The sequence below is a fragment of the Sardina pilchardus genome, chromosome 14 (genome assembly GCF_963854185.1).
Source record: "Sardina pilchardus chromosome 14, fSarPil1.1, whole genome shotgun sequence".
In the NCBI taxonomy this organism is placed as follows: Eukaryota; Metazoa; Chordata; class Actinopteri; order Clupeiformes; family Clupeidae; genus Sardina; species Sardina pilchardus.
Window position 1 is genome coordinate 6,466,949 of NC_085007.1, and position 12,406 is coordinate 6,479,354.

Here is a 12,406-nt window from a genome sequence, read left to right on the forward strand (position 1 = left end):
GTGGAGGAGTCTGCGTGGACACAACGGCAGTTGCTCGCAGGGATGAGGGCAGAAACTGCAAGGCCGATGCTCCTGAATGCCATGCTCTCGGCGCAGAGATCTGTTAAACAAGTGTGCCACAAATGTCAGAGTGGTGATGCGGTCATCCGCTGCTTTGACTGTGTCCCACTGAACCTTGAATACACATGTGCAACTTGTGACGTGGAGGTCACTGCAAGGCTGTCTTTCATGACAGGGAGGCGATTTTTAATGGTTTCCAGGAGCCCATTCCTCCAACTAAAGCTGTGGTATTGAATAATCATGGCCAGCCTATCTTTGCTGAGCAGGGTATGTTCATTTTACAATTTTCATAGACTATCGAAAAGTAATTCCACAAAACTAGGTGTTTAGTTTAATGGTTAAGCATTAAACTATATATCTGCATCACTCATTGACTGAAGAAATATATTTTGTTTGTCTTTGACAACATTTATATGTCTGAACATTATACCAACGTTTATATCAGGGATGTTGGAAAAGTATAATGACAGTGCAATAATGTTTCGAGGTGTCACTTAAGCAGACGTTTGAATAGAGGTTGATAACAAAATGAAGAAATGTTTAGGCTTAAATAGCATAGCCTTTAGGCTTAGATTTTGACGCAGCACAGACTATAGCCACATATTCCTTTCTCTATTTTTACCTCATAAGCCTAATAAAAAATAAAAAATAAAAGGCTACACAAAAAGATAATGGCAAACCTTTCTGCAACGTCTCGTTTCATAACTTGTTTGTAGCCTATTTTTGTCCGGTTTTAATAACATCATTATGTCCATTGAATGAATGCTATTTTGCACGCTAAAATCTGAATCATCACAAGTAAATAGGCCTATAACAAAGAATGGTAACGTAAGTTGGACCATCATACGATGGTTTCGGGAAACAGTCGGAAAACCTTAAGACGGTCGGAAGAGGGACTTCACGATCATCTTAGGCTTACGATGCTTTCGGGAAACGCACCCCTGGGTCACTTGCATGTTCTTTGTCAGGCTGTAGTGCAAAGGGCCTAACTCAGAGTAACTCAGAGGGCCTTTGTAATTTCTGTCTGTGGTGTCTGACTCTACTGCAGCTTCTCTCCTGATCTATGCTCTGTGAAGGTCCTGTGCAACAGCACTCATCACTCAGTTTGTGGTTTGTAGGAAGTCAGTATCATGTCTACTTCTGGCCAAACCTCAGTCAGTTCATTAGATGCACTGTGCTGTGGTTGCATCTTGCACACTATGGTGCTACACACCGCTCTCTTATATCTGTGCAGTAAAAATGTACCTGAGTACGACCCTGGATGTGTTCATAACTCTATACAGTCATGGTCTCTTCTCTCACTCTGAAACACAGGTCTGTTAGTAAAATTGGTCATAAACACTGTCATTAACTACTATGCCCATGCTTCAGACTCAGGTTGGAATCACCAAATATGAAAAGATTAGAATGTGTTCCAATAGCACTCTTTCCCGACCAAGTGCACCAGCACTGACTGAACACAGCATGGAGTGCGTTGTCCCCTGAGTTGCACATTGTCTACCAACAGGGGTTAACTTCTTGCCTGAGCAGCCAGACCCACATCAAAATGTAGGGTCTGGGAAGTTGTGGGAACTCACCGTAGGCAGGGCTCAATCGGAGGGGTGGGATAAACAGTTGTCTTTCAAATTCCCTCTCCATGCAATAGGATAGCGCTAAACTAATCATCTTCTTGTTTTCAAGTAGCAGGTTGCGTAACCATGGAGGTAAAGAACTCGACAACCTCTCAACTTTTCCCGTGCCTGTCGTCTCGTAATTTCAAAAATCAAAATGTCTGACAGGGCTGTCAGAACCGATGTGTTGCCGTCCGAAAAATAACGTTTTTCTCATCTTGAAGGTTGAATTTACTCAATGGAAACGGTAGGAAGTAGTCGTCTTCTTTTCTCAGATTAATATGGAACCATGTTAAACTATTGTTAGGCTGAAAATGTTTGAAATGTGTGTACGTTCGAAAACGATCCTGGGATAGTAGTTCTATAACTCGGAATTTAAAATATGTACATCGTCTTGTACACGTTGTAGCTGGTTAGGCATGGTCTGAAACTCTTTACATACGGATTTTTCCAGATGTCATTGGGAGAAATGAATGAGAAACTTACATCCGGAACATAAGCTCTCTCGGAGGAGGCGTGGGACTATCGAGCTCTAGTATATAACTGGAGAGCGTGACTAAGTCCCGCTCTCCATACAAATGAACGGCGGAGGCTAGGCTAGTAAATCCAGCCAATTCATAGTCAATGCCATATTGAACACTGGAGCTCGGATACAGAGCCAGTCGGCTCTGACCATGCGCCAAGTTCCAAAGCTTGAAATGACGCATGGACCAACATCGATTTTTATTGGACATTCTGTGTAAACAGAGTTGTCCTCCAGTTCAGAGGGTGGCGCTAATGCACATACCTTGCTTGCCGTGTAACAAGAAGAAGTATATGTTGAGTCAAACATAGACATAGAACGTTCTATGTCTATGGAGTCAAAGATAATTAAGGGCGGAGCAAGATACTTCATGAGAAGCCACTTCCTGGAACCCGAATCGCAAGAGGGGGGGTCAAAATCCCCCTTTATGCAGAGCAGAGGCAGCAACTGTTCCATTGAAGTCTATGGGCATAGATCAGAATTTCAACTATATGCTAAAATCTCCATTCTCTAGAGTTAGGAATGCGAATTTTGGGCACGGTTTCATGACCCTCAACCCCTTCTGACCACTTCAAGTACCTTTTTAGCATTTTTGAGCATTCCCGTCTGGAAAATCAACTTTATATCAGGTGTGCCCCTCTTGTTTATTCTTATGTTGGCCGGTTGCTACGTACGCTCTACCTTGACAACACATTAGCCAGCCAGCTGAACCAAATCCTGATTTGTGCTAACGACGCTGGGGGCGCTGGGGTAACTTAATGAGAGCAGCGACATATTTCCATTATTCCATTGATGTTTTTATTCAATTCCTTGAAATGTATGCTTTGTGTGTGTTACTTCCATATTAGAACTAATAAATGTAGAGGGCTTGAAAGAGCAGCAAGATTATTTTGGAACATCATCAAGCATTGATAATCGAGTGCTTGATTTTGTACACCTGTGGAAAGGGACCTGATGAAACCCATGAATACGTCTGACACGCAATGACGCGCCTCTTTATGCAGAGGAAGTGATCCCCGTTTTGCGCCCATAGACATGAACTACGACGACGTATCTTGCTACGCCTTAAGGATCTTTGGTTGAGTGCACCCAAAGATCCTGAGTGCAAGTGGAGTCCAGCACCAGACGGTTTATAAAGCGAGACGACTCATATAAGGGTCAATTCCGGTTTCCCTGTGACGTAGTGCCACTCCCATTTAGGAGGCAAACGGGAGAAATAAACCTTATCTCGGATTATGACCAATCCCTTAGCCCTACATTCAGCAATGCAAGTAACGAACCCATATTCTACAAGGCACACGTCTTTCTAACATTCCCACATTGAAATCGTATTTTCCAGCAAGATAAATACATAGAAAAATAACTTTGTCCACGACCTGTCCCCCCTGACCTGACCTGTCTCCGCTAATTGCGCAGGCCACCTGTTATCAACGGCACACTGCTTCTGCTGCTTCTACACTGGTCTAAACCGATGATGTCGTCACTGATCACGCCCATTTAGGAGGCGGAAGTGGGCACCATAGACCTCTGAAGTTCGCCTACAAAAAGGATCCAAAGCTGCCATCTTTGCCCATATAAGGAGATCCGGGAGTTAATTGAAGCTAACTGCCCATGGCAAGTTGCATTGTAAGTTAGCTCTGGGGTAGCAAAGATCAAAGTGTGCCGTCTTCACTTACCGAAGATCACAGTATCCACTAGACGGCAGTGGACAAAACTGTGTAGCGAAAAACGTCTGCATTTCCAATGTCATCATCCCCGCGAGAGTTTAACAGGTGCGATAATTGAAAAACCCCATGTTATTTTCCCATAGAAAAAATCTCAAGATACCGGATCTCCTTATTTGGGCAAAGATGGTGGCTTTTTTGTAGGCGAACTTCAGAGGTCTATTTCATTCCATTGAAAACCCCCTTTATGATTCATCTTCGTAACTATACGATCTTTGCCCGCACTGAGTAACGTTTGGCTGTAGCCGCTGGATGGGTACCCGCCCACCCAAAATGTGTGAGTACATATTTTTACCTCCGACCTTCCTTTATAATCGTTCAACTTCTACATTTATATTTACATTCATTAATTTGGCAGATGCTTTTATCCAAAGTGACATGCAACAAGTAACATAACAATAGTTCGTTTTACTAATATGAATGATTTCATGAAAGACCTAAAAACAAAGTTAGTTTTGAAGTCTGCTGACACCATATCAGTCCATACCTTAACCTTCTACCTCACACTTCAGAAGTAGGCCACTTAATCTCAGTAACATCTCTGTCTGCAGCGTGCATATGGCAAACCATTTCCTGTACATTTTCTGTTGGCCTACCCATCACTGATTTTCTCAAACTACAGTATACCCATAATTTTTATAATAATACATTCTCGTTATAACATAATTTCACAATGTACAGTGTATATGATGACCACATTTGCGTCCATCAGGGATGCTAGAGGGGGTATCCGCCGTTCATTCCGACATACCAGCACTCCGACATTGACGTCCAATTGTCGTAGTGGCGGCATGTCTCCTTATGGGAAAAAGTCCCACCACTCCGACATTTTTTTTTTTCATGGTCGCAGTGGCGGTATTTAACTTTTTTTTCAAACAACGTGCCATTCCGACATGAGGTAATTAATAGGCTATTAATGTTAGTTATTATTTTGCTGTCACTTCGTCTGTTTTATGGCCTATTTGGTATCTGTGGATAGCTCTAGCTCACCTCTTTTATCTGACATGCAAGCCATATATTTTTGACCACGGTTTCACGAGTAAATCAAACGAAACGCGGTAGCCGAAGCTATATGACATTCTTATTTGTTTGTCACTTCGTCTGTTTTTATAACACAGATGTGTTTGGTATGTGGAAAGCTCTGTTTCTCCTCTTTCATTTGATATGCGTGTCATGTCTGTGCGATGCCTGGTCCCGGAGTAGGCTAATTCAAGCGAGAGCTGTGGCTGCGTGGGTGAACGCAGAGCAATGACTGTAAATATGATATACTTCGATTTAAATTCATGATTTTATTTTATTTTCATACTTGATCGTACAGACACGTGTCTAGTCTCGTTGGAAAGCCCCGGTTCTGCTCTTTCATGCAATATAGGTCTCATCTTGCTGTGACTAATAATCGCGGAGCAATGTAACAGAGAACAATGGGTGTGTTTTTTGACGCACTTTGCGTCCGTCGGGCTCATAGGGTCCGTTAAATTGACTTGGAAAAAAATAGGATTTGTAAACTGTCGGAATGGGGGTACTAAAATGTGTCGGATTGGCAGCATGTCTAAATAGCAGCATGTCGAAATAGAGGCATGTCTAAATGGAAGCATGTCGTAGTGGTGGCATGTCTGAGTGGCAGCATGTAACCGCTAGAGGGCCCCTTTCCTAAGGGGAGCTACAGCAGACCAAAGCCCCTCCCAGGTGTGGCCCATGCTACAGTCTCTCAGATTGGGATCTGCAACTTCACTCAAAAGATCAGATGGCAAGAAGTGCCATTGAACTTCTTTGCTGACCAAGTGCACCAGCATTGAACACAGCATGTTTTGCTGTGTCATTATGTATATGATGAGAGTTTGTTGAAACATGAACAGTTCATGGCTATTATATGGTTTAGACTGTCCATGATCTGTGATAAACCAAATTTCTCCAAACCAAACACTTTCATTCATCAAGAAAGTAGTGAAGAAGATGTATCCAGACTGAAAGGCCATTTTGTCTTGTTCATTTAGTTTGACAAGAGTCAGTCTCTTTACCTCAACCTCACTCTCACATCATCATGGTGTTAAAAAAAAAGATGAACATCAGTCTGATCCAATCACTGAGCACCTGTCCTTTAATGGTAAAGTGAACCCCTTCTAACGGAAATCCGCTTCAAAGACCCCTGCAGTTCAGCTCACTCAGTTACAGAGATGGACGAGCTGGGTGTCACCGTCCTCATGGTTTTGTGTGAGTAGTAAACAAAACTACTGATTTTCCTTTACAATTGTTCATGTTTTATTGATGCTTATACCCTACTTGTTATTTTTTAGTCATGCTATTCTATGGTGTGGAGAGGATCTTTGGAGAAGTGGTTGAGCAAAGAGTTCAACCAGGAGAAAACATCACCTTGCAGTGTAACTCAGAAACAGCGATGGTAACTATAGAGTGGAGTAGGAACTGCACCCATGTGAATCAGCCAGTATTCACCATAGTAGGCATATGGGCTCCACCTCGCTTCAGTATTACAAGCACAACTACATCCAGTGTTCTGAGGATTGAGAACATCACTGAGGGGGACCTTGGACTTTACTACTGTACTGGTGTAAAGATCGACGTATCAGGATTAGAAATGGGAAAGGCGCCAAAAAGAGAACCATTTGGCAAAACTGTCAAAGTGATTTTTCAAGGTAAATTAATTACTCTACACTGTTATTGTTTTGCCTGTGAGATATCATCTGTGTGTATGAACATGTTTGTGTGTGTGTGTGTGTGTATGTGTGTGTTTCCATAGACATCCTTCCCAGTGCTAAGCCTTCAAGTTGTCCCGCTACTGAATGTGGGCACTGCTGGATTCTGCTGTTCAGTTTGTGTCCCACCTGTATGCTTCTTACCGCGTTCATCTCCTGTGTGTACTGCCTCACCCATGAAAAAGGTGCAGTCTCTCTCACACTCACACATCATAGATTCAACCCATTCGCTCTACTGAATTAAACTATTAACTGCCATTAACAGCTTGTTTCGCTTTGAGCAGTTATGAATACTTTTTTCTTTTTTTACTCCTATTTTTAGGAAAAGAATTCATGAATAGGAAGATCCATGCGACCATAATGGGCATTGAACATACCACAACCACAGCAGTCATCTATAGGAACATGGAGTAGCAGTCCAGAGGATGCAGATGTTTTGCTTAATGAGCTTATTCTCTTCATGTTTTTGTATTTCAAGGTTGGAACCAATGTGTATTTTTTTCTGCTGTGAACTGTTGCATGTCCGTTGTTGTCTCCATTAGAGGTCATTAAAATGATTTTGCATGTTTTCTCGCAACATTTGCTATTTTGAAATACACAAGTTTTAGAAGTGAAAAAAGTGTCACTGTGGATGCCATCTTAGAGGATCTGGCGAGAGTCAGGTTAGCCATCTTAACTTTGGACCCTATTTTGATGATCTGAAACACATGGTCAGTGGCGAAAAGCTTAAAGGAGAATTCCGGTGTGATATTGACTTAAAGAAACCCTATGCAACTTTTTCATAGTCATAAAATCGCTCAGAAATCGTTGTTTTGCTTGACTGACCAGTTTCCTCCCGCCCCCAGTGTCCCCATCCGCTATTGCAACCTTGCAGTTTCTGCAGTAGACGATCGCTCTTTGTTTACATCTGGAAGTCAGAGACGCGTAAGGGACAAGAAGAAGCACGCTTGCAATTTATATATTTATATATAGCCTGCCTATATGTATAAATATACACGCTCAAGCTGTCGGGGAAGCTCTGCAGAGAAATATGCAAGCATAAAACGAGCGAAAACGAAATACAAAACCGAAACCAGAGAAGAAATCGCCAATCCTGCATAGTTCCTCTTTAAAGTGTGTTGAAACATGATACCGAGTGTGAGTGTTTGTCTCAGAGCTGATCTCGACCTGCCCCGTGCACTCAGAAATCTGCCGCTAGTTAGCCGATTCTAACAACAGGTTTTCAATGGGGGTGCCTCGGCATCGGCTTAGACATGCAAATAAATCACTATTTACACCATTTATGAGGCTCAAAGTAGCTCCACACTTTATTGGTAGACTTCTGAGGGCCCTGACATTTAAAACGAGATACTGAGAACTTTGGAAGTGCACAGGACGTTTATTTGAAAAGACTGTTTACAAGCAGTACCTTCATAGAAGGCTCTAGCTCTCCTCTTTTATCTGACATGCAAGCCATATCTTTTTGACCATCTTTTCACGAGAGTAAATCAAACGAAAGTAGCGGTAGCCGAAACTATATGACATTCTTATTTGTTTGTCACTTCTTCTGTTTGTATAACACAAAAGGATCGATGTGTTTGGTATCGATGGAAAGCTCTGTTTCTCCTCTTTCATTTGATATGCGTGTCATGTCTGTACGATGCCTGGTCCCGGAGTAATTTAAGCGAGAGCAGTGGCTGCATGGGTGAACGCAGAGCAATATAGACTGTAAATATGATATACTTTGATTTAAATTCATTATTATATTTTATTTTCATACTTGATCGTACAGACACGCGGAGCAATGTAACAGAGAAGAATGGGTGTGTTTTTTGATGCACTTTGCGTCCGTCGGGCTCATAGGGTCCGTTAAATTGACTTGGAAAAAAATAGGATTTGTAAACTGTCGGAATGGGGGTACTAAAATGTGTCGGATTGGCAGCATGTCGAAATAGAGGCATGTCTTAATGGAAGCATGTCGTAGTGGTGGCATGTCTGAGTGGCAGCATGTAACCATTTTTGCTGGGCATCCTGGATGAGTACATGATGCACGCATGCTGAGGCTATCCCAATTCTTCAATACCCATGTACAGAAGTTGGGACGCTGGGGGATGGTGCATATGGTAGTCACTCCAAAACGAGACAATGGAGCCAGGAAGATGAATAAGGTTGAAGGCCTTGTGCTCTCGGAATCTGAGGAATGTGCAATGGAGAGGACAATTATTCCTCAGTAGAAGGGTTGTCAAATATCAAGGGTTGCTTGATGGACTCTGGCCGCCTATCAGTTACCCCCCTTTGCTGTCCCAATTATCGGGAAATCGACATCATGATGCCCCCAATAAGTTCCCCTATTTAAAAAAAAAAAAAAAAAAAAATGGAACTTGGTAGGAGCTTTCCCTGTGGATGTATTGTTGTCTACTGCCTATCCAGGGTGGTCCACTTTTTGAACACCAGGTCTACATCAAAATGCTGGTTGAACTGACTTCAACTTTGCAGCAATTTCCTGCCAGAAGGATCGCTTCTTCCCCCTGGACATTTTGATCCTGGAGTTTAGTTGGTCTCTGGTGAAACCATGGTTCTGGGGCAGCTCTGCTGTAGTGTTCTCATCTATAGATAGATTAGGTACTTGATCCCCTAGGGGAACAACCTTTTCAAAGGCCTATGAATAAAACATTTTAAGCTTGGCAATTACATACAAGTTATTTTTCAAGCATGTCTGTTTTACCAAGCATAAATCTAACCATTTTGAGCTTTATTCATATTTAACAGGTTGGTGCATTTCAACATAGCCTAATGCAATAGATTCACCAAGGGAATATTACAGACGTGAGTTGTGGCTGGCTGCAACAGTATTTTGTAATGCGAGTGGCCACTCACCTGTTTCAGACACAGAAATGGGAGGAACTATTTGCTGATAAAGCGTTTGATTTACGGGCTGAGTCATCTCCTGGTCCCAGTAGACCACATTGCTGCTGGCATGCACTACAGACAAAATACATTAAAGAGACCCTATGCAACTTTCTACAGGAGACGATCGCTCCTTGTTTACATCTGGAAGTCTGAGATGAAGAATCACGCTTGCAATTTATATATTTAAATATAGCCTATACATGTATAAATATACATGCTAAAACTGTTGGGGAAGCTCTGCAGAGAAAATGCAAGCATAAAACGAGTGAAAACGAAACCGAAACCTGAGATGAAATCGCCAATCCTGCATAGTTCCTCTTTAACATGAGTACTAGAGACTATTGACTGCTAGCTAGCTAGCATGTGCTCTGGGTGAATATTCGGACACGACAATGGAAATTTGTCGGCCACGACTAAATCGTGGCAAAATCGGGCTGAAATCGTGTAGTCTGCACAGGCCATAAGTGTCCTATGGAAGATGCAACCACCACTACAGTGTTTTGTTTATCATTGGCTATGCTTCAGTCAGTTCATTTAGCATCTTGCACTGCACTGGCGCTACACACAGTTGTCTTGTATACTGTACATGCAGTGAAATGAACCTAAACATGATGTTAGCTTAACTCTACACAATCACACCATTTGGTGTGTTCTATTTAAGTAGGCCACTTAACCTCGGTGACATCTCTGTCTGCAGGGCGCATATGGCAAACCATTTCCTGTACACTTCCTGTTTTTCATTTCTCACACTATACCAATCATCTTTATGGAAATACATTCACATCATAACATAACTTCCCCATGGAGTACAGTGTACACGGGTATCATATTTGTATCCACAGAGGGGTCTAGACGAGGGTCCTTTCGTAAGGGGGAGCTACAGCAGACCAAAGCCTCTCCCAAGTGTGGCCCATGCTAGTCTCTCAGGTTGGGATCTACGACTTCACTCAAAAGATCAATGGCATTACACTTCTTTGCTGACCAGCACCAGCATTGAACACAGCATGGTTGTCACCTCAACCTTCTCACTTTCACATCATCATGGTGTTAAAAAAAACATTTTCCATCTGTCTGACCCAATCACTGAGCACTTGTCCTTTAATGGTAAAGTGAACCCCTTCTAACGGAAATCCGCATCAAAGAACCCTGCAGTTCAACACACTCAGTCACAGAGATGGACGAGCTGGGTGTCACTGTCCTCATGATTTTGTGTGAGTAGTAAACATTCTTACAACTGATCTTCATCTACAACTGTTCATGTTTTATTGATGCTGAGCAACTTACTTGTTGTATTTAGTCATTCTATCCTATGGTGTGGAGAGGATCCTTGGAGAAGTGGTTGAGCAAAGAGTTCAACCAGGAGAAAAAATCACCTTGGAGTGTAACTCAGAAACAGTGATGATAAGTATAGAGTGGAGTAGGAACTGCACCCATGTGAATCAGCCAGTATTCACCATAGCAGGCATATGGGCTCCACCTCGCTTCAGTGTTACCACCACAACTACATCCAGTGTTCTGAGGATTGAGAACATCACTGAGGGGGACCTTGGACTTTACTACTGTACCGGTTCAAAGGCTGCGTCAGGATTAGAAAAGGGAAGGGCGCCATTTGGCAAAATTGTCAAAGTGATTTTTCAAGATAAAGGTAATAACTCAATATTGTTATTGTTTTGCCTGTGAGATATAATCTATGTGTGTACGTACATTTCTATACATATGAACGTGTGTGTGTGTGTGTGTGTGTGTGGGTGTTTCAATAGACATCCTTCCCAGTCCTACACCTTCTAGTTCTACTACTGAATGTGAGCACTGCTGGATTCTACTGCTCAGTTTGTGTCCCACTTGTATTGTTTTCACCGCGTTCATCTCCTCTACTTGCGTGTACTGTCTACTCCGTAAGAAAGGTACTTCACTTTTCACTCCACCCATGGCTCTGCACTTAGGACAGATATCTGCTGTTCAAACCAAAACGTGGGCTATTTGAGATATTTCTGGTAACCTAGAATGTTTTTGTTTTGAATCACTATTTTCTTTTCTTTTCTTTTTTTTTTATCAAAAGGGTCAAAGGAGAAGGAGCTTCATCACAGATCTACAATCAGAACAGAGAGGACACAGGTATTCATTTGCACATTATCACACTCAGGAGATCAGGAGACCTGCAACTATTGGGAATATTTTATATATTGTTTAAATCTAAATATGATCTTTATTTTTAACAAATGTTTAAGAATGAAGACCTTTGCTATGCCTCCCTGGACATGCCTATCAGTACACACAAGCCAAATCCCAGGAAAAAGAGACAACAGAATACAAACTTCAGTACATACTCTGAGGTCAGGACTGGTACAAAGTAGAATCTTCACCTGTTATGTTGAGACTTCAGCCTTCTCTTCTGTCATGGTTCCACAATTAACTGGTATTTACAGATTTACTTTCCAAAATATTTTGGGATCGAAACCAACCTAGTTTAAGAATGTTTGTGTGATATAAGCCAAATCATGTGCTGAAATGCATGATTAATTCATAATAAGATATTTTTAAAAAGGCTGTTCATAGTCTTGTGTAAATACCTCCAATGCGTCATTCTGATTTTGACTTTCTTAATGTTAATGACTTGACTTTGTTAATGTTAATGTTACATTTCTTTGGTCTTCTTTTTGTCTTTTTGTATAAATAAAATCTCTCTTTTTTATTTCGTAAAGTAATGAAAGCTATGTTTCACTGCATTATTTTCATTTCACTGACAGAAGTGTTGGTATAACATTTTGATACTAAAGACCAAATTAAATGCTTCCATAACAATTCAGCTACAAAAAGGAACTTGTGTTGTTTTCCATAGAACACAGGGATTCTACTACTAGGCCTTGCTTTACTGAAACCTGTTTGTGA

General features: G+C 41.7%; 1 long non-coding RNA gene across 1 annotated transcript; it reads left to right on the forward strand.

Moving 5' to 3' along the window:
- The first annotated feature begins 10,706 nt into the window (after window positions 1–10,706).
- On the forward strand, window positions 10,707–12,157 carry LOC134101496 (uncharacterized). The gene is made up of 4 exons (XR_009941385.1): window positions 10,707–11,162; window positions 11,278–11,421; window positions 11,577–11,632; window positions 11,746–12,157. It is a non-coding gene; the product is annotated as an uncharacterized LOC134101496 (long non-coding RNA).
- The last annotated feature ends 249 nt before the right edge of the window (window positions 12,158–12,406 follow it).